The 22,772-nt window shown below is 45.0% G+C and overlaps 1 pseudogene; it reads right to left on the reverse strand.

The window, feature by feature from the left end:
* Positions 1-22,151: 22,151 nt before the first annotated feature.
* LOC107537631 (gamma-aminobutyric acid receptor-associated protein-like 2 pseudogene) lies at positions 22,152-22,492 on the reverse strand (annotated as a pseudogene).
* Between the last annotated feature and the right edge of the window lie 280 nt (positions 22,493-22,772).

The raw sequence follows: 22,772 nt of genomic DNA on the forward strand, positions 1-22,772 counted from the left end.
CTGCCCTTAGTGCACCTGGGCCAGGTAGAAAATGACAGCAATGATCCTTCCAGCCTTGAATTCTCAGTGAACTTCCAGACAGTTCTCATGGTTTTCCATGAGCTTCATGTCTCTCTTGTTGTATGTATCTTTTCATTGAACTTATATTTCTGAAACTGGCTTAAGTGAGCTGCAATACTTTGCAACCCCAGAGGCCTAAGTAACACAGGAAACATAAAAAGTTATTGGTTGCCTGGCTGGTGTAGCTCAGTAGTTGAGCATCGACTCATGTACCAAGAGGTCGCTGGTTTGATTCCCAGTCAGGGCACATGCCTGTGTTGCTGGGCCAATCGCCGGTAGGGGATGTGCAGGAAGCAGCCGATCAATGTTTCTCTCTCATCAATGTTTCTATCTCTCCCTCTCTCTCCCTTCTTCTCTCTGAAATCAATAAAAATATATATTTTTTAAAAAGTATATTTTTAAAAAAGTTATTGGTTGATTGGCTGACTAAAGACTGAATGATGAGCCTTCAGTTGTCCACAATCCCTTGCACTGGCCTTTGTAGGGATTTGGGTTTTTTTCTAGCTGAACGCATAATTGGCACTAGAACCCTTGGGCATCAGGCAACCTAAAAAGCCTGTGTGCTAGCTGTGGGCCTTCCAGCATGAACCATCTGCAGTTCTGCAACAAGATCACCAAGGGCCTTTCATGCCAGGCTAAGGAGCACACAGTCCATCCTGTTACCACAGCAGTTGCCAAGAAGAAAATGATTTGTTAGAAAATGGAGCCATAATACCAGCAACTTCTTTATTAACAAATACTGTGCTGGGGCCTCTTCCCGGGTTTGCCACGTCAAGCTAGGGTCCTTATTGCTGTCATTTCCTGGTATGACAGAAAGGCAAGGCTGATGCTATTGTAGCGAAACAACAATTTCAAAATAAGGATGAGCCTCTATCAGCTGCAGTTGTCCTCAGGGGGTTGATGTCCTTTGCAGCTGGACATTGTTCCGTTTCCCTGGTTGAGCTCCTGTCCTTATTAAAAGCCAGCGAATAACTGCTCCAAGGTTTTACAGTATCATCCATCCCTGAGTGCCTGTGCTGGAAACATGCAAAACAAAAGGTGATGCAGCTTTGTGAGGGCTGATGGACTCTGGGAAGTGAGTTTGCCACCAGAGAACTCTAAAAACAGATCTATTCTAGGGATTGGCTACTTCATATGATCCTCTCAGTCTCCAGCAGGGATAACTAATCGAGTTTATCTGTTATATTGAATCCACTGGAAACAGTTTGCCATCGCTCCCTGAAATGTCGTGTAGAGGATTGTTAACTTTTTACCATGCTCCGTGGAGAGGCAGTGTGAGCACCATGGGCTAGAGTCAAGCACAGGTTCCTCCAGATTAATAATCAGCCCTTGCTTCTGTGACTATACAAATCTGAGTCACCTGGAGATGAAATGTTTGATTCTTTCAAGGATAGTTTGCTACTTTTCTCAGTTTTGCAAGGATGAGAAGAAGTGAGAGAACGAGATTATTGTTCCTGTATTTAGTTAACCTATAGCAATGGCTTCACCTTGCAAAACATAATTGACTCTCCTCCCAGCTTCAGTGCCAAGATCTGCCATTGCTGGCTATGCAACCTTCAAAAATATTTCTTAATCAATATTACACTTTCAACAACGACTAGATCATTCAGACATTTCACAAGGAAATGTTGGATTTGAACTGTACTTTAGACCCAATAAAGCTAACAAGCATATGTAGAATATTCTATTCAACAGCAAGTAGAATACATATCCTTCTAATAGCACATTCTCCAGGAAAGATTATATGATATGTCACAAAACAAGTCTTAGCAAATTCAAGAAGACTGAAATCATAACAAGTGTCTTTTCCAGCTACAATGGTATGAAACTAGAAATCAATAAAATTAAACAACATACTCCTGAACAAACAACGGGTCAAAGAAGAAATCAAAAGGGAAATCAAGAAATATTTTGAAACAAATGAAAGTGGAAACATAACATCCTAAAACCTATGGGGTGCTGCAAAAGCAGTTCTGAAAGGGAAGTTTATAGCAATAAACACCTACATTAAGAGAAAAGAAAGATCTCAACTAAACAGCCTAACTTTACACTAAAGGAACTATAACAACAAGGACAAACTAAAACCAAACTTAGCAGAAGGAAGGAAATGACAAAGATCAGAGGAGAAACAAATGAAAAAGAGACCAGAAAAAAAAATCAACAAGACTAAGATCTGGTTTTTAAAAGAAATGAAATTGACAAACCTTTTGCTAAACTAAGAAAAACAGGAGATTCAAGTAAGTAAAATCAGAAATGAAAGAGGAGACATTATAAATGATACAACAGAAATTCGGGGCGCGTGCAGGAGGCAACCAATTGATCTCACATAGATGTTTCTCTCTCTCTCCCTCCCTTCCACTCCTCTTAAAAGCAATGGAAAAGATATCCTTGGGTAAGGATTAAAATAATAAATTTTTTAAAATTAAAAACTACGATGAAATATGACTACAATGACTAAAATAAAAAACAGTAACAGCATCAAATGCTGGCAAGGATGTGGAGAAACATACATTGTTGGTGGGAATGTAGAGTGGTATAGCCACAGTGGATAACTTTGGCAGTTTCTTAAAACAATGAAACCTGCAACTAGCATATAACCCAACAATTATGCTCTTGGGCATTTATCCCAGAGAATGTAGACTTACATTGACACAAAAACTAAACATGAATGTTTATAGCAGCTTTATTCACAAAGGCCAAAAACTAGAAACAACCCAGATGTCCTTCAATGGGTGAATGGTCAAATAAACTGTATTATGTTCCTACCAGGGAATACCGCTCATAAATTTCTTTTAAAGGACCAACTATTGAAACATGCTACAACCTGGATAAATCTCCAGACAATTATGCTAAATGAAGGTTACATATGGTATGATTCCACTTATATAACATTCTTGAAATAGCAAAATTATAGAGATGGAGAAAAGATTAGTGGTTTCTCAGAGCCAGGGATAATGGAGGAAGGTGTGTTGTGTCTATAAAAGACAACATGAGAGATTCATGTGGTGGTGGAAATATCCCACATCTTGACTATATTAGTGTCAATATCCTACTATTATTTTTCAGTTCAGCAGATCACTGGGCTGGAAAGACCTGCATCCACCCAGTACCTGTCACCAGATCCTCACACTGGCTTTCCCTTGCACTAAGGCTCTCAAAGAAGGGGGTGGGTGGAAAGAATCACGGGGGACTGTAAGGTATGTCCTGAAAAAAGACGCTCTGTGAAAGAGAGTAATTAAGATGATCAAGATGGAAGATAGTTGAGAAGGAACATGGCTCCAAAGAAGTACATCTGAACACAAAGGGAAAAATCGAGGAAAATAACAGAGATTCTTTGGAGGCAATTTCCGCATAGCGGAAGGGTTTAGAGAGCAGTGCTTGAATAGTGGGAGGAGGGTAATTCCAGTTCCACTCCAGTTTCTTCGATGCAAGAAAGAAGTCCTAGTGGACCTTGCAAACCAAGGACTTCTTAGTCAGACGCTGATGTTTCCAGAGTAAGAGAAACATTTTCACTTCTTTCTTTTTAAGTCAAGAAGAGTCCATGGGAACACACCCAAATCAGAGACTACAAAATGCTGAGGGGACTGTGTGTGTGTGTGTGTGTGTGTGTGTGTGTGTGTGTGTGTGTGTGTGTGTGTGTAAGAGAGAACATGCTCACTCACATGTCTTAGTAATCTGGTAAATTATAATTTATAGTAGAGACTCTGGCCCATCTTCATCGACACCTACAAAACAAATAAAGACCAGTGCCGCCCCAAGAAAGTGGGTAACAGTCTGAAAGCACAGAAGTAGCAGCATCTAATAAAAATGGATGGCAAACGGGCTCAAATCCAGGGAACAGGTGGTAACTTTTAAGTAAAAGTAGTCAGAAATTAGAGGGTACCCGCTTCATGGACAAGCATTATGGACACTTTGGTCTACTCGCTATAAATAACCCATAATGGGGGCATAATTTCAAAAGTGGATTCCTTTGCTGACAGCATAATTGAAACTGAGAAGGTAGGGCATTCAGCAGAAGGAGCTCTCTGGGTGTGAGGGCGTCCTCAGGGGTCCTTCACATTGGACTGGGGCTCAGCACCCCCTGGGTGGGGGCTGTCCCAGGGTAAGATGTCAGCTTCTGCTTGTGGAGAAAACATCTCTAAACCTGCAGCCCCTTAAATTGTTTGTAGAACATGCAAGAGTATAAATTAAAATCAAAATAATTAATAGAAAGGAAGAGAGAGAGAAAGAGAGAAAATCCCTTGTAAAAGTTGAGAGCCTGGTGGAGTAGGGACTCCAGAATCAATCTGGGCCACAACCAAGAGCAACAGCAGAGCAGCTCATACACCTCCCCCCACTGGCGAAGGACCCCATGGTTTGTGGGAGTGGGCACCTCTACTCTGCAGTCATTGGGTATGAAGCTTACAATGTTGGGGTATGACAAGGAGAGAGAAAGACGGAGAGAAACACACTGGAGATAAAGCTAAAGTTGGAGGAAGAAGGAAGGTGAAAACCACCTCTTTACAGGGCCCTGGCAGAGGCCAGCATGGTGCGGTCCAGCTCCTCTATGGGGGACAGAGAAGTACATCCAGAAGGAAAGAGGGACTTGTCCCCAAAAGATAGACTCACATCCCAGGTCTGCTACCTCCTGGATCTGCAGTACTGGATCATTCTGAGCCTCAGTTTCCTCCTCTGTGAAGGGCTTCTAGAAATACCTATTTTGGGGGGTGGTTGTAACAATCAAAAGAGAGGGAAAAGGCTTGTACATTATGTGCACTGGGTTCTTGCCTTTTTTTAAAAGGGAACATTTGTGAGACAAATTCTGACTCGGATGAGGAACACCCAGTCTCCTTTCTGCTGGGATTGTGAGAATGCTTTTGCCTTTGATCCAATTGCATGTAATTCCAATAAATGCTTCCATCCCCAAGCATTCAGCGGTCGGGTTCAGAGTGTCTGCCACCCACATGATAATAACAGTGATGTTTATGGTCCTTGACGGTCATTCTTCCATAAGCTCCAGCAAAATGTGCAGGTTGGTGCTTTTGAAGAACCTTCATTCAGACTCTTCACATATAATTGATAATAGTATTAAACTAGAAGTTTGAAAACCATGAGAAAGGAGTATGCTATCTGTGCAGTGTAGCACAGTGATTGTAGGTGGACTTCACATTGGACTCTGAGTTTCCTGGCAGCCAAGGTGAAAAGGAATGTTCGATCACTTAATTCTCACTAATGGGGTAGAGAAGTCATACCAGTACTTAAAACAAATTCTAAGACAAATTTATTATAGCGCGTACTGTAATAGCTTCCAAAATAGTTCTATAACACATGCGGAAATGTTTTTAAGATAGCTGTTTCTCATATCTGTCTTCAATAAAGTCCAAGGACAAGATAGTAAAGCATAATTCCAAGCCTTTTGATGATTAGGAAGCTAATGTCACTATCACGGATAACATGGTCCAGTAGCTTTCCAGTGATCCAGCTGCATAGTAAGGACAGAACTCAGAACACATTACAGACCCAATGGAGCGCATTCTCATCATTAGCCGTATCCAGCCCCGCTACACATCAGTTACAGCCAATGAATCAGAATTTGGGGGTGGGGCCTGGAAAGATCACTTTCTCTGAAGTGTCTCCCAGAAATGCTTATGTGAGGCCACATTTAAGAACCACTGATAAACTATCTTAGCAAAGGTTAAACAACTAGAGGTCAGATCCTCCCAGAAGGACCATAGAGCATTTACTGTTGCTAGCTAACCTTTAAAAAATGCAAACAAACCCTTGGTTGCCCAGATAATTTGAAAATCCCTCTCCCTTTCATTAGATGAGTCCCGGCACCCACCCCACCCCACCCCTTCCTTCACTGTCACAGTGGCCCCCTGAGTAATGATCAGCCCCTAAGGCCTCAGCTATCTCACTCACTGTATTATCTCATACCTAGAACAGCATGTGCTCACTGCTTATTACAAACGTTTTGAATTAACGAAGCAACACTCATTTTTGAGATGAGAAACTGAGGCTCATAGAAATCAAGTGAGTTGCCCAGGATCACACATTTACGAAATGGCAGAGCCATAATTCAACTACCTGGAGCCTCTCTCCGGAAACTTCATTCAGGCCTAAGCCCCAGGTTTCCCAGCTCTGAGCCCAGTGGCCAGTTCCCCCCACCATCCTGATTCTCGGAAGGGGAGGCAGGTGTGGCTTTTCCCTCTAAGATGGCTGAGCTCCCCAGGTAAACTGGGCTTTGAGAAACTGCCCTTCTCACCATGGACTTTGGGAGACATGGTGCCAGGGTTCCATCAGCCAGTCCCTGCTGCCCAGCTCCCATGTGAAGGCATTCTGATGTCCCCACCGTGCCCTTCAGGGAAATAGTCCTCATATGGCCCTATTTCTGGCCTTAGATGGTAAGAATATTCCACTCTCCCTTTTATAGAGCCACTGAGGAGAGGTTGATGTGTATAAATGAGATGTGACTATATTTGAGGTGTGCAAGGGACCCTCTCTAGAGCACCCAGGGTGTGAGAGGCCCGAGGTCACCGGTACAGAGAGGTGAAGTGGAACATTTTATCAGCACTCTGTGCTCCGGAGCCCAGGTTTCATCAGCTGCTGTCCTGGGTCGCAGAAGGAGGCAGAGAGAATCCTGGTTCTGCCGAACACTGGCAAAGTCGCTTCCCTGAGCCTCAGTTTACACATCTGTAAAACAGCGATCGTGTCGGTTCTTATTCTATTCGCTCAGGCGGCAAAGCTGGGTCGGGAAGAGGCAGGAAGGAAAGTCGCTGCTGAGGGTAAAGAGGAGGGGAAGAGAAGATGGGGCGGCAGGAATCTGAATAATGTTCATATGGCATTCCCCTCACGGCACTGTTGCTTTACAACCTGCTTTCACATCCACTGTCTCCGCGACTCCTCGCAGGCCTCCGATGTACGCGTGACAATGACCGTAATTGCCCCCACCTCGCGCCGGCAGTGTCCTCCCAAGGAGAGGCTCCGTCTCAGATGCACAGAGTCGTGCGGCGGTGACTGTAAAGCAGATACGTGTAATGAGAAGAACTCTGTCTGAACCTGCCTCCTACCATTTCAGCGCAGACACTTGTCAAAGTCTCTGCACATCGGTTGTCTTCTGTAAAATGGGGATAGTCGCTTCTCCCCGAGCTGTGGTCTTGCAGGTGAAATGCTGTAGGTGAACCAACGGTGCTGGAAGGTAATATTGCGACTTGTCCCATTAGGGGGCACCGCTGGCTCCCCATCTCACCTTTTTAGGAAGTCGGCTGATTCCTTTGGAAAGTGGTACCTCCTGCCTGCCTTTCAGAATTTAGGAGAAGGTACTAGCATCGCGGCCACAGGCCACTAGTCTTAGAGCAGTGTGGTATAATTGTGGCCTGGAAGATATGAATCTGCGATGTCAGGAGCCTCAGCTGCACACAGAGGGCCCTGGGTCTCTGTGGGGTCATCACCCATGGGTCAGCTTTGTCCAGCTTTGGGGAGATCAGACAAGGCTCAGGGTCACAGTCCAGAAAGTATCCACAGAAGAACAGCTTTGGGCCAGCGCTGAGACTGTTAGCGAGACCCAGGTGGCCTATGTGAGCCCATTCTGCTCATTCTCAGGCAGAAGTGGCCAGAGTCATTTCTTGTCCACCCATGCCCTGCCCGCCCCTGAGGCTGAAGGTGCCACCTATGAGCCCCATAGTAAGTGCTCTGTGGATAACCCGAAGCCCAGTCCGCAGCTGCCCCTGACCTCCTCGGGCTGGCAACCACTTTCTGTGCTGTTTAACAGCAGTGAGAGGAGCCGTGGCCTGCCCTGGGGAGTGTCTGCATCGAGAGCCAGCGCTGCATTGATTTTCAAGATTAGCTGTCATCCCCAGCTGGGAAGCAGCATGCACAGGAACTGAGCAATCGTCCTGGTTCTCCTGCTTCAGAAATAACTTCCTCTGCCAGGTACCTATGAAGGCTGCATTGGTGAGTCCTAGGAGGTCTTTTCCTGAAAGATGAAGCCCTCCAATGCATGAGCATGAGGAGGCACCGAGAGAATCTCCAGTAGGAAGGACTCACCTGCCCCCACCAGGGGGCTCAGCTGGTTGGAGCATTGGCCCCTACACCAAAAGTCTGCAGGTTCAATTCCGGGTCAGAGCACACACCTAGGTTGCAGACTCGATCCCCAGTAGGGGCATGAATGGGAGCCAACTGATCGATGTTTCTCACATTGATGTTTCTCTCTCTTTACCTCCCCCTCTTCCTCTCTCTCTAAAAATCAATAAAAACATTTTGTCTCGTGAGGGTTAAAATAAATAAATAAATAAAGGGCTCATTCTGTGCATTCATCCTCTTTGATTACTTAGCCTCTCTGAAACTTCCAATGCTCATCCAAAAAACAAAGACTAGTAACACCTACTTTATCATGCGCTTGTGAAAATTAGAGATAACATATAGAGTACTTGGTCCATAAAGGCACTCAATAAAATGAATGGTGCCCATTATTCAATTCCCACCTCTCCAGTAACTGACATCACCCAGCGCTGTTCCCCCAAATGGAGTTGAAATTTTCAACAGGAACTATCCAAAATATTAAGGAAAGTCAAAAAGGAAATGAACAAATGTTTCTCTGAGGTAGAAAGTTGTCCTGTTTCCATAGTTCAAGTCCCTGATGGTTCTAGATCTTGGTGGTTGAGATTATCTTTTCCTCCACTGAGCTCCTGCTCATCTCCCTTCTAGGTAGTTCGCAGGCCATTCTGATCTCCAGAATAGATCCAGAGATTTAGCAATGCCAAAGTTTTTCCATATTAATTTCAATCCATTCCCCTTGAATATTCCATGCCCCGGGAATGCTTCTTTTGGCACAAGATCCCTGGTTTCCATGTTACTTGCTGGACTCTGAGGCCCGTTTGCTGAGATCCAATGAATGCTCCGAGTATTTAGCCTTGCCAGCTGGGGAGCTTCCCTGCCACTGTTCATAACCCAGCAGTCCGTGTTTCTCACCTAAATCAGAATCTGATTGGATGCTGGTTAACGGTGCAGAGTCCAGGGCCACACCTACACCTACCCAAGCAGAATCTCTAAGGACGAGGCTAGGAATCTGCCCATCCTGAAAGTTCCCAATTCATTATTATTTCCATGAAAGCTTGAGAACCACTGAAGTACAGTAACAGGGAGGACTCTTAAAATGTCACAGTTCCCTCTGATTTTGTAGGTTGGGAAGAGGGTACAAACATCGGAGTGAGGCAATCCACTGTGCAGAAGCATCTACTATCTGTGAGTGCCCCACATGTTTCAGGAGTCATGGTAGGGAAGCTTAGTTCCATACTCAGTTGATCTCCGTGTCATTTTATGTAGCACAGAGCTGGCCCACAGAAGGTGTGCACTGAATGTTGAGTGTCTGTCAACCTCTGTGTGATGGCAACAGGGACAGAAGTATTTTATTTTTGATTGAATGTTGCCAAAATGAATTTAGTTTTATGGTATTACAGATTACTCCATGGGAAAAAGATTTGTGTACACACACACACACACACACATTTGACTAGCAGGAACAAAAACATACTCTCCTAGACTCATGGTGATAAGGAAGGGAAAAAGTACTATTGAGGCCCTACTACGTGCCTGGCATTTTTATATAATCATCTCATAATCCTCCCAATTGCCTTAGGTAGGTATTATTAGTTCTAACCTCAGATAAGAAACTGTAGCACAGAATTTAATAATTTTCCCCACTTTCTTTAGCTAGTAAGCGGCATAGCCATCTTCAAACTCAAGTCTGGCTAACTTAAAACCCTCACCCTTGGTCTTTATCCTTTGCTTCTTTCTTAATTAATATCTGTGTGGCTTTTCATATTTAACAAAGTATGTCTCAGGAGATCAGGGTCTACCAGGGAATATAAAAGAAATGGGCAGAGAGCTATATTAGGAGGGTGACCTGGAATTTAAGAGAGAGAGATGGTGTCCTAGGGGTTCCAAAAAGGTGGCATTTGCATCTCACTGTGGGAATTTGGATTGGCCTAGAAGGATGGGAAAGAATGCTTTAGGGGAGGGGGGCATAGCAGCTGGCAGGAACAGCATGAGTAATTGCATGGAGGTGGGTATAGCAAAGAATCTAGGTTGACTGGAGCAGCAGCTAAGGTCCAGGAGGAAAGAAAGCATGGGCTCATAATATGGCCACTGGGCGTAATTCTATACTTCTGCAGCAATACGTTGCAGCCCTGGAGATGGTGGGGCAAAGAAACAATACCAGAGCTTGTTTAGGTAGAAAGGGCCAAATGTCAATGTATAAGGGTTGGCAGGAAGTGTCCTGCCTATCGGAATAACTGGCTCTGGAGCTCCAGTGGGCTATAAAGCCTGGGCTATAAAGCCAGGGAATTAGCAGGAGGAGGTTTTGATGGACCATGAGAACATGAAGGATTGATGAGTTAGAGTAAGTGCTCAGAATGGGAGGTTTAGCAATTTGGATGCCTTCAGTGGAAGGGAACAGAAAACCCTAAATAAAAAATTAGTTTAAATAACAAGGAAATATGTGAGTTTACCCACATAGCTAAAGGTTCATAGGTAGGGCATCACCAAACGAGGGCTGTAAGGGCTCTGATTTTCTCTACATATTGGCTTCATTCTCTGGCCAGTAGCAAAATGGCTACAGGAATTAGAGGTCACCTTCATAGAGCACCTTATCCAGAGGAAAACAGGGACTGCCTCTGTCTTGTGTCTCTTATTAGGAGAAATGAAAGAGCCCCTCAACAGACTTCCTCTCATGTCTCATCAGCCAGAATTAGGTCACATGCCATGCCTAAACCTAACACAGCAGAAGGTAGGAATTCTCATGATTGACTTATCTGGGATGAAACAGAGGTTGGGGACTCAGCTAAGTGGCCACTACAAGGGGAAAGGAAGGAGCCCACATGTTCTCTCTAAGACCTCGGGTGTTTCTCAGCCCTTCCCTCTTTTAATTCTCTCAGCCACTCTCCAGGCGTATGCTGTTACCTTCTCTTGGCCACTGCCCAGGGCCCCACACCTCTCCTGTACTTTAACGCCCCTGCTCTTTTTATCACTCTACACTAAAGACCTGGAGTAAAGTGGAAAGACAGAAGCTGTGCTCAGAGAGGGGATTTACAGTGTTAAATATCTTACATGTGGCAACGTTTCTTTTGAAGTGTTACACGCTTGGTTGGCTTCAATGAAGACCTCTAGGACTGAGAACTGTGAGAGCAACAGTTGAAAACATCATCAAAGACAGAGGCTCCGAAAACATGTAGCCTTCCCTGGGGAATAATCCTGAAAACAGCCAGTAGAATTGAGGAGGGTGGGTCAGGTACCAGACGCTGAGGGGTCCCATGACAAACCACACAAATTGAACAGTGGGTGAGGAGCCAGCCTGCCTGAATGGGTTGGCTCAGACATCATTATTTTTCTTTCACTCCTCCTCTTACATCATACCAAGTACAGAAACAGACACCTGCCTACCATCTGTCCCTGAAGAGCTGCAGCTCCACAGTTCATCCTCTAGAAGGTGGGAGCCAGATGGGGTGAGGTTTTCTTTTTTCCTGGGCATTCATAGAATGGGAAATCTATGCACTGGAAGCAACAAGCATGATCTAGTCATTATGAAGTGAAGAAGAATTCAGAGAGGTCAAGTTATTCGTCCTGGGATGATAGCAGAGCTAGAGTAAGACCAAGTCTCTTGTCTCCCCGACCAATGCCCTTTCCACTGCGCCATGATGCTTTCCATCATCTAGTTGACAATCAAAACTGAGAGCAGACATCTTCTCCTTTCCTAAGAGAGTCCCAACCCCACTGCATTTGATGTCCTAGTATGTATGGGTCAGCATCCTCCCAGAGTCCCCACTGAATTGGCCATTGACTGTTGTTGGGGTTGATAATGGCAGAGCATTCTCCATCTCTCTGCCTCAGCCTATATATCACATTTTACTCTATGGTTATTTCCTGTGTTGTGTCAACAGTGTCCCCTCACCTCTAGGAACTTAAAGTAGTTTTGCTCTTTAGCCACTTAATCCCCCTCTGTATATTAATAACGCAAGGCCAAAGCATTAGGGATTATTGGAGTTGAAGATAGGAAGGTAGAAGTAGCCTCAAATGTCAGCTGTTCTTTATTTAGGGCAAAGGTGATTGTAATTCCTGAAGAGCAATGAACTAGATTTTGGACTCACGGAGTCAGAGTCCAAAGAATGGGAAGAGTGGAAAGACCCCAAATTTTTGGATTCCAAAATTTAGAAAAATTAGGAGGTGCTCTGCATCCTACTCCCACCTCAAGCAGTTGAGCTCTTATCTAGCTTGACTTTGAATCCTACTGGATCTTGGTGACCAAAGATGGACCAAAGTTGTAGGAATTTCCACAACCAGCCTCCAGGCCTAGTGTTCCAGGGGCTGGTAAGCTTGTCAACAGAAACAAGCAAATGGAATTAGTTAAATCCCATCACACACTTGGGAAGACTTGCAAAATGCTGTTAGGAATATCTGATGTTGAATTCAATTGAGAACGATGGTAGGACATGGACGTATTTAGGTTCTCATCTTCTCCTAGGGTCACACCTTCATTTAGTGCCCTGCATGAGTGGTTAATTGTAACTCTGTCTGCTTTTCTCCTCCCCATAGCTCATTATGCTTTAAGAGGAGATCCAAGTTGTATTCATCTTTCACTCCCCCACAGCACCCTCCAGGGCATGGACTAGGGTAAAGCAAGACAGGCGGCTAGGGCATAAAATCTGAGGAAGCACTTACTCGGAGAGTCCTTGAATTCTAGGCACCCAACTTGCCTCACCCTACTTCCTACCCTGTTCCCCTCCTGGATATCTGACATGCAGGAGATGGGCAGTGAATATGTGTTTGCGTAATGTTCATGCCACTACTTGAAATCCTCAAATGTCTTCCCATCACCTGTGGGATAAAGTCCAAACTCCTGAACATGGCCAGCAAGGCCCTTTGAGCTACCTCCTGGCCCTACCCGTAGCATCAGAGACCTCTATTCTTTGCCTTATTTTACTCTCCAGCAATCCTACACTCCTCGAGGTCCCCTCCCATGGGGTCTAGAACAGATTTGGTACTCAGTGAAAGACTGTCAAATGAACAAATGTGTGAGACCTGAAACACTATGAATACATTGATGCCAAATGATGGAGGGAATGGAAGACCTAAGGAAGAGGTGTGGTGGTGGCTAAGAGGGGAGGCTCTTGGTGTGATTTTGTCTCCATCAGGAGCTGTGTCCATGGACAACTGATTTCCCCTGAGCTTCAGTTATCTCCTTTAAAAAGAACAAAGAAAAATAAATCATAAAACAGCACCTGTTTTTCCATTGGTTGCTGTGCAGATTAAAATAAATAGTTCATGTAATTCCTTAGTACAGTGGCTGACACATTTAAGTGCTCAATAAGTTGTCATTAATGTTCTTACAAATTGGGAACAAAATACAATCTTAGAAAAATATTTATAGATCTACTGACTTGCAGCTGAATTTCAGGAGGTGACAGTGACATAGAGCTAGTGTTTAGATGCAGCCAGTCTTCCAGAGAAGTCCAAGTTCTCTCTTTAACAGGTGCCTGCCAAGACCAGGACAGAGAGACACCTTTCTAGACTACAGATGCATGCCGGAAGACCCCACAGAAGAATACAGGTACAGAGTATACGTTTCCATGTATCAGTAGCAAGATCCTGCACCAGAATTCGTTACCCCATCCCTTAGTGTCTGAGCCTTGAAGAAAACATGTAAATTATGCAGAAAGACACCATATTGTTGGAGGCAAATGAGACCTTCATTATCCCTGTATGAGCAGAGCTTAGCCAACAGAGCAGAGAGAAACAGTAAGCCCATCAAGGTCTGGTGGCACAGATGGGTGCTCAAAAAGGTTCCAGGGACCCTCAGAGCAGGGCCAAACGCTGTCATTATTCAGGCACTTAACACATGGCTAGGCACGTGGTGTGTCCCTAATGATTCTGCTTCTCTGCAGCCTTCTCCAGGGAAGACTGCTCATCTGCCCACAATCCTCACCACCACGCCCTTAAAACACATACCCCACAACCGGGGGGTTGGTATTCTCCTGGTCCCCCACTGCTGTTTATAAAACTTCCCATTCCCATGTGATTCCAAGACCTTCCTGTCTCAGTGAGTCATAATATCAGGCTACACCATTGTCTCCTACACAGGGACTATATTCAAATCCGTCCCCTGTGTTTACCAGAGACCATGGCATCCAGTGCCTGGCAGGAAGTAGATACTCAGCATTTGCTGAATGTTGGCATTGGTTCACAGCCTTGCTCTTCACCCCCAAACCCTGCTGCCATCTCATATGCCCTCAGGATCTGTTGGAGGATTTTTCCAGAATCTCAACTTCCAGAGTCTTGCTTAACCTATTTCCATCGCCTTCTCGGCCATTCCAGGAACTCACATTTATGCCCTCCAGCGTCTGCCTCTAAAATCTTGACCCCAAACACTCACCAATCTGGCCTCAATCTTTTATTCCTTTCGCTTCTCCCGTCCTCACAAACTGGGTCCAAACCGTCATCCCTCTTCTCCTGTGCTCCATCTGCTCCCCCACCACCCCAGTCATCTCGAACTTCACATAGCAAAGGTCACCGCGTGTAAATTCCCCCCAGCACCCTTCCCATTCTCCTCCGAGATGGAATATATTTTTATTTATCATTATTTCCTCTCTTATGGCCCCTCAGGAACGAAAGCTTCCTGTAGAGAGAATCCCTCTACTCCTGCATTCTAGCACCGTCTTCTTGAAACGGTGAACATTTTGACGATCTTTTCTATCGCTCCACCTCCGACATTACTTCCTCTTTGTCAAGCCCAGTGAACTTGTAGTGCTTTACCTTGGTGGATTTATGGGGTGCATGTGACAAGGTTGACCACATCCTTCCTCTTAGAACACTGTTTTTCTTCTGAACTAGCATTCACCTTGGGTCTTTCTCTTCTTTCTGCATTCACCGTTGCTAGTAGCTTTCTCTGGGTCCTTTACCTTTATTCACTCTTCACATTCTGATGTTCCTGGGGACTTTGTCCTGGGTCTCCTTCTCTTCCCATTTTGTGTGCTCTTCTTGGGTCATGGTACCCACTCACATGGCTCCTACTGTAGCTGTGCCCATATCATGACTCCCAAATCAGTTTCTCCAGCCAAGACCTCTCCCTTTAGCTTCAGACCCATCTATACAACTAACTATACATGGAAACCTCCACCTGGATGTCTGTCGGGACCTCAGTACACTCAAGACTGTGCAGTCTCTTCCCCAGCTTATTCACTCTGCTCCTGTATTCTCTAATTTAGTCCCCAGCATCCATCTAGCCGAGGCTCAGCCATGTGACTGACTAGGCCTCGATCTGATCTAGTGGTTTTTTTACTTCTCTCACTGAGATTGGGTGAGGAAGGGCGGGTCCCACCACAGGATAGACTACAACAGTGAGCTGTAAAATAGCTGACCCTCAGGTGTGAAAGAGCTTTAACCTGAACAAGGAGGTACTTTCGGCAAGGATAGAAGGAGAGTTGTTACTAAGAAATTGACTTGGAGGCAGGGACCTTTGAGGTCTCGAAGAGAGAAAGAAATAGAAATTGAGAAGTGATCCCTGGCATTTACCCAGCAGGAGGCCCAGGTAATTGACCAACACCATCCAAAGCCATTCTTTTAAGAGGGTCTATCCAGTTTGGAAAAATACTTCGAGTGCCTGTATATTGAGCTCTGGGATGGGGTTAAGAAAGAACAAATCCTGGTCCATTTCTCCACACCCTCCCGCCAGTCTGCCCACTTACCAGCTGTGACTTGTGAAAGCAAAGAGAACTTCATGTTTATAAATGGAGATCAAAAGTAACTAGAGTCAAGAAGACCTACAGAAAATTCACATCTTAGTAAGATCAACCCTGCAGTCTTCACTTCTGTCTCTTTGAACAGCTGATTGAATGATTCTGCCTCTGTCCTATTGCAGATATTTCTATAAGGAAACAGTGCTATTGACATAGCATGATTATCTTAGTGATGAAGATAGCATTATTATTTTAGGGCTCCCCGCTAGGCACAGGTAATTCGCTTCTCCAAGTAGCCAATGTTGCCTGTAATGTGCCCATCAACTCCCAAGGTGGCCAGGCTGAGGTCTCTGAGCACAGCCTCTGCATGGTGACTGAACTCTAAGCTCTGACTGATTGGATTTCCTCATGGCCCGAGTGACCCGAGTGGCAGACGGTGATGAGCACTTGCCAGAGTGCAGGTTGCAGTGACTACTTCTGCTGTGATGTCATGATAGGAGAGGTCTGTGTGGAACAGGGGACAGGCTTTTTGCTTTGCTTTAAGCAAATAGCCAGTTGAACAGGTTATGCAGATGAAATAGCCCCAAACACATCTCTGAGTAAAATGTGTGGACCTGTATGTATTATAGCTGAGGAGGTATGACTCTCATTTCACAAATGCAAGGCATAAGCAATGTCACATTCTAAAATTGTCTTTTAATCAACAGTCTTAAAACCAAGTCCCCATTCTTGAGCTGTGAAGAATTCACCTCTGTCTCCCTGGGGCTTTCTCCTATAGGGCAAGGTGCTGGGATTTTATGCGGTGCCACTAAATATGGGAGCCTCCCTTGCCTGAAGTGATTAGTTATCGGTTTATACTGTTAGCCTGAGACACCCATTGTCCAAATGGTACTGGTCCCTGTGGGTCCATCCCTTCTGCTGCCTCGGGGCAGAGGAATCCTGTCGAGCCTGGACGCCATGCAGCCGTCCTCCTGAGGCCTACAAGGATCGGGAGGTGCTGCCCTTTCCCATGGAGCCCACTGACCTCTCTTTCTCTCCCTGATTTACACAGATCCCTGTTTTGGTCTCTCTTTCAGGATCTCTCTGCTCCAGCCCTCAGGCACACCAAGCATAATCTCCTCAATGGGTTTAGAGTTTTTAAAACAAAAGCCAGGAAGGGAAGTCTCTTGGAGGCCACTCCTACTTTCTATTCTACCACAAACTCCTTTGAGGCAAGAAAGCACAGACTTTCCTCCTGGCCTAAATTAGGGGTAAGAAGAGAACACAGCGAAGAAAAATATCAACTTGCATTTCCAAAGCTGACTTTACTATTTCGAGTTTCCATTGTGTGCACTCTGTGTGACAGGTCAATTGTCCACAGGAAAAATAAGATGAGACCCTTTGGGGGCCAGCTCTTGGACAGTGAGCTTTTACCATTTGTCTTATAAAACTGTAGGCTGTCAATAAAAGTGATGTCCTGGCTTCCATTCCAATGCAAGAGCTGTCTTATGGGAGGATTTTTTCATTATGTTATTTCATTTGAGCTCCCATAGCTCACTTGTGAGAAAGGGTGGATTATCCCCATATTATTGATGGAAAGACTGAGGCTCCAAGAAGTAAAGCCATCTAGCTAGTGGAGCTGGGATGCGAACCTCTGTCTGTATGACTCCTGCATTCTTGATCCTTGCATTCCCTGCCCCCTCACTCCTTTCTGTCTCTAACTCAACAGGGCTGCCCATGGCAAGGCTCAGAGCTCAGGCAGCCAAGCAGTCTTCCTTCCACCGTGTGAGGCCAAGTAGCTCATCTCCTCTGAGCTCTGTGAATCTTTTAGCTGTGCTGGTACCTCCTTTGGAGCATCCTTTCACCACCCACACTCACCTCAATGTCCCTCCCTCATGATTCTCCTTCTAGATGGTTGTGAGCTCTGCCTCTGTTTCTTCATCTTACTCATCCTTCTAGAGTGACCCCTGTACTTTGGGATTTATACACGTGTAATCTCCTTCAGTACACTGCAAGCTCTGGAGTGGCATGACCATGTCTGATTCATTGCTGCACTCCCAACAAATAAGGCCTGACACCAAGGAAATACACAAGAAATGTTTGCAGGGTAGAAGGGTAAACAAATAAGTGGGTAAGTGAATAAATGTATGAGGAAGGGAAGGAGTGAGTCAACAGACTAATAGAAATGAAAACCCACAGGTCATGGCAAGAATCCCTAGAAGCCATAATAGAGTGTTGAGACAGAGATGGGAGTTGCTGCAAAGCAGGACAGAGAGGAGAAATACTCTTCAGGTCCCAATGACCTTATGTTTCACCCTGGATTCACTTTATGGGGATGTGGGTACTGGTTTTCTTGGAACTGTTCACTTTTACAAGGCTCTAACCCTCCTTCCTGCTTATTAATAAACAGGTATGATACAACACCACGCTAACGGAGGATAATCCTTGTGCACTCACAATGTGCAAGGCATTCTTCAAGTATTGCATTTAATTCTCACAACCACAAAAGGAGATATGTACTGTTATTTATAGATGAGGAAACTGAGGCTTAGAAAAGGTAAATCATTTTTTTAAGGTCACTCACTGAATAAATGGCCTAGTCAGAATTTAAACCCATGCCATCTGACTTTAGAGCCATCCCTCCTAGTCACTCTTCTGTCAAGCTCTCTGGCAACACTTTCCCATGGCTAAGTTTCCGTTCATTGAGCACTTGCTTTGTGATGCACCGAATACTCTGTGGACATTGAATTCACAATAACCTCATGGCCGAGGTATCATTTTGCTTCCCAATTTATAAACAAGAATGCTAAAACTTATGTGACCCCAATAGAAAATGACAAATCTGGAATTTGAACCTAAGTTGACTTATTTTAAAATCCATGCACCCAGACGAAGCGCTCACAATTTTCTCTCTTGTTTAACAGATGGTTATGGAGTCATGGAAAGAGCCCTATGCTTGAAAGTGAATTGTGTTCTAGTCTTGGTTCTTCCACTTACGTCTGTCCCTTGGGCAAGTCATTTAACATTTCTGGGCCTCAGTTCTCTCATCCATAACATGGAGCCAGCTGTGTCCCTTGTGGAATTATTGTGAGGGTTACATGAGAAGCCAGTGTTGATGAAAGCACTGTGCCAACCTTTATTTCTGGAAGTAGAAAGGGGTTGGTAGATACGATTATACTTGTCCTGGGAGTGGATAAAATCACTCTCACAGAGATGAAGTGTCTGATCTGACAATCTCACAGAGAGTCCGTTCATTAGGCCAGGAATAAAGCCCAGATGTCCCTAGGCAGAAGTCCATGCGCCTTTTGCTTGGTGGCCAAGGATCATTATTTGCAGCAGTGAGATTCCGCCAGCCCCGCGGTGCGGCTTCAGTTTCAGCGTGCCTCATCGCTTCCCCTCCCACGCTACTTAGCTCTTTCGGGGCCCCTTGACTTGCAGGGTAAAGTCTTTTTCCATCTTTCCTTGGCTTGACTGTTAAATTAAGTGGTCTTGTTCTGTTCAAGAGCTCCACCCGGAATGAGCAGTTTTGAGAGAGGGCAGCGTGAGCCCGGTCAGACATGCCTGCCAAGGCTCGCCATCCTCCGCTAATGACATCATTTGGAGCTGCTTGGGATTAAGCAGTTATCTGTATGATCTTCACCTGACCCTTTATGGACCAAAATTCATTCATTCCAATTCCGTGCTTAACTAGGAAGGCTTTACAACTCCTTTCTCTCCTGGTATCATTTCTCTTCAATCTCCAGAACCCAATATGCAGCAATTTTGCTTTCTCCAATTTCATTTTCACTTTCAAAGTGAATGTCATTTGTCAGGCAAACCACATATTCTTTGGATCCCTATCTGTTAAATTATTTCTGAACTTGACTTTTTTGGGGGGCCCCATTCTGGCTGACCTAAATTCTTCTCTGTCTTCTACAATTTCCCTCCTTCTCTTTGAAGGCAGCCTTTTGTGGCTTCATTGCCCAAAGAAGCTGTTTCTGGAAGCACTTATCTGCTCCCCCAGTTGGAAAGTTATCATTCCTATCTAAATGAGCTGGTGTGACCTTTTATCTGAACTCCAGACAGAACCCATCATTCGTATGAGAAATCCCCATTGGGTTTCAGGCCCATCTGTAGCACCCTTCTCAGATGATTCTCTTTGGAGCTAAGATTCAAGTCCTCGATGTTTTGAATGCAAAGATTGTCTCTAGCCACTTTTCAAAGGAACATCCCAGCCTTGCAGGAATGATGCCTGGAATCCCAATTAGGCCATCTCTTATCACAAGACCACCTCAGAGGGATGTCCTGCAAGGACCCCTGGTGTTTTCTGTTCTGGTGTTGCCAGTGGTAGAGAGAATGTGTGAAGGTGGCAAGGGGGAACAGCTCCAGAGTGGCAAAAAATAATTTCTTACAATTCACCTTCATGGGTAGAGCAAGGAGATTCTGCAGTGAAACCATGACTGCTGATATATGTCAAAAATAATCTCACAAGAGGACTGGCAGCCCCATTCTGCCTCAGGTTGGGCAGACCATGGATAGAATGTGTTAGGCTGGGTCTGACAAGTACCCCAGTTCCAGAGGACCTGACCACATGTAAATTCCACAAAGGATAACCAAGCTTACGAAGAGACCAAACTGTGCGAAGGATGGTTAAAAGACCTGGAATGTTTAGCCTGGAAAGGAGAGCCTTCAGCGGGGATAAGCAGGCTGGAAAATTCTGTCTCAGACTCCTGCTTTACAAATTAGAAACCTGAGACTCAGAGCACACAGACTCACAGAATAACCAGAGGGAACTTTTTAAAGAATAAATGAGATCATTTTGCTTTGCTACTTGAAATCTGCTAATGACTCTTCCACTGCTGTTAGAATAATGGGCCAACCCAAACCATGGCCTCCAAGACCCCACATGATGATGCTGGCCCTGTGTTTTAGGTGAGGACCAGGTACAATCAAAAGATATCCCCCCCCCCCCCCCCAGTGTCGTGGTTTAGACACGGTAGAAGTCTAATTCTTTACCTTTTTATGAACAACACTTCAAGTTGCAGACCAGACCAGACTTCAAAGGGGCTAGTTAATAGAAACTGTCAGCCAATACTTCAGGGACATACCCCTGAATGACAAAGAGATCCTTGCCTTTATCCACATGGTAGAGCATAACAAGAGTAGACTGGGCCCAGAATTTTGCACACCTTCTGGAGAGTGTCCGGGGAGGGGTGAGGAAGCCTAGGTATGAGGAGTCAGGGTAAGAGTCGTCATAAAAACTCACCAGGAGAATCAAGGCCTGGGAGTGAAAACAGGAGAGCAAGAGGTTCCTTAGTAGTTTATTTGTATGGAATGTTAGTATTAAGTTTCCTTTTTCTCTCTCTTTTTTTTTTTTTTTCAGGGGCTGTGTGTGTGTGTGTGTGTGTGTGTGTGTGTGCATGTAAGTTAGCTGCTTCTGGTATCCAACTGGGAATTTGATTCACTTAACTTGTTCAGAGTTGGTTGCAATAAACCAGGTGGTTTTGCATTGCTCATGCAAATCACTTTCTCCTCACACATGGCTACAGTTCCAGCTGCCAAAATGTTGTCATGTTCCTGTCTCCAGAGCCTTAATAAAAAGAAAAAATACAGTCTGTAGTGTATATGTGCTCAACACTCTCCCTGGTTATCACTGAGCCTGTGTGGTCACGGCCAACCCTGTCAACGAGCCAGTTCAAGTCAAGAGAAGAGGCGCATAGATGCCAGTGGGGCTGAAGGCCTGGCTCTGGCTCTTCAGGTCACAAATTCTGCTGACCTACTCAGTGTCTCTTAGTAGAGCCAACACAACCTTGGGTATGAAGACTAAAATCCCAACCTCCAGTCCTCCCTTTCTATTACTGACTGGGCTTGAATTAATAGTGCCTAGTGCCCTAATTCTTGTGAGAATTGAGACAAAGTCAAGATTCCCAACTGTTTTTACTTCGTGGCACAGAAAAAGATAATATTTGTACAGCACACTGGGGTAAATATGAAAGGTTACTTGTGCCAAAAATGACCTCTAGAGGGTTTCGGCCTCCCAGCCTCTGCCTACCCACCCTGTGTCTAAGGGATCAATGTCTCATGGCAAATTGATTGACTGCTCGCCAAATTAGTGGCCCTCCCAGCAAGAAGATTATACTTCCTCACCCTGTGGACTCATACATGGCCATGTGTCTTGTTTTGGCCAATGAGACATGCCATTGGAGTGACATACCACTTCCAGGCAGGGTCCTTTTTTTTTTTTTAACTCTGTGTGATACCCTACTAGTCTAAGGAAACAAAAACCTTCCAATATATTAAGAAATCAATCCAGTTACAAATGCACTACTAGGTCTATGTAAAGAAGTTCTGGTTTAGTAACTGAAAATGATCCACTATTTACAAGGTGCACAAGCAGGTGTGGTGCACCTAGTCCAGCACTGGCCCTCAGAAGCTGAACGTGTTCTCTCCACTGCAGGCCACATACGAGAATCCATCTTCGTCTTTTTCCCTCTCGTAAAGTTGCCCCATAGCTAGGCTGGCCTGTGGGACTGTCTTATCCACAAACAGGAAACGTGCCTCTTCAGAAGGAAGTTGGATCCTTTTCCTGACAAGCCACAGTGATGTCAGATGGAACCAGATACTTCCGTTTGTCAGTGTCAACAATCTGAGAGCCTGAGATTTTTTTCCACAATCATCAGAACCTGGATGGAATATTTTACTTGGATGTTCACAGATTCCACACATCTGTGTTCCAGCAAGTGGTCCTCCTTAAACATCCACTTCATGGGCAGTGGGGAAGGGATGCAGGCAGGGAAGGGATGCAGCCAGCTCTTGGGACTGTGGAGCTCAGAACACCAACCACAACAGCTCAGGCAGAATCTTTAAGAGCCAGTATATACTCTGCCTTGCTCTTTCCCTCTAGTACAGAGACCAGCAATGTCCCAGATCATCCTGGATCCCAGAGTGAAGACTGTGGAGCAGAGTCCCTGCCAACTCACAAGGGCCATCTAGCATAAGCAAGGAATAATTTTTTTTTTGTTTTAAGAGATCCAGGGGTCATTTGTT

This window comes from Miniopterus natalensis, chromosome 12, assembly GCF_054644295.1.
Source record: "Miniopterus natalensis isolate mMinNat1 chromosome 12, mMinNat1.hap1, whole genome shotgun sequence".
NCBI classification, from domain to species: Eukaryota; Metazoa; Chordata; class Mammalia; order Chiroptera; family Miniopteridae; genus Miniopterus; species Miniopterus natalensis.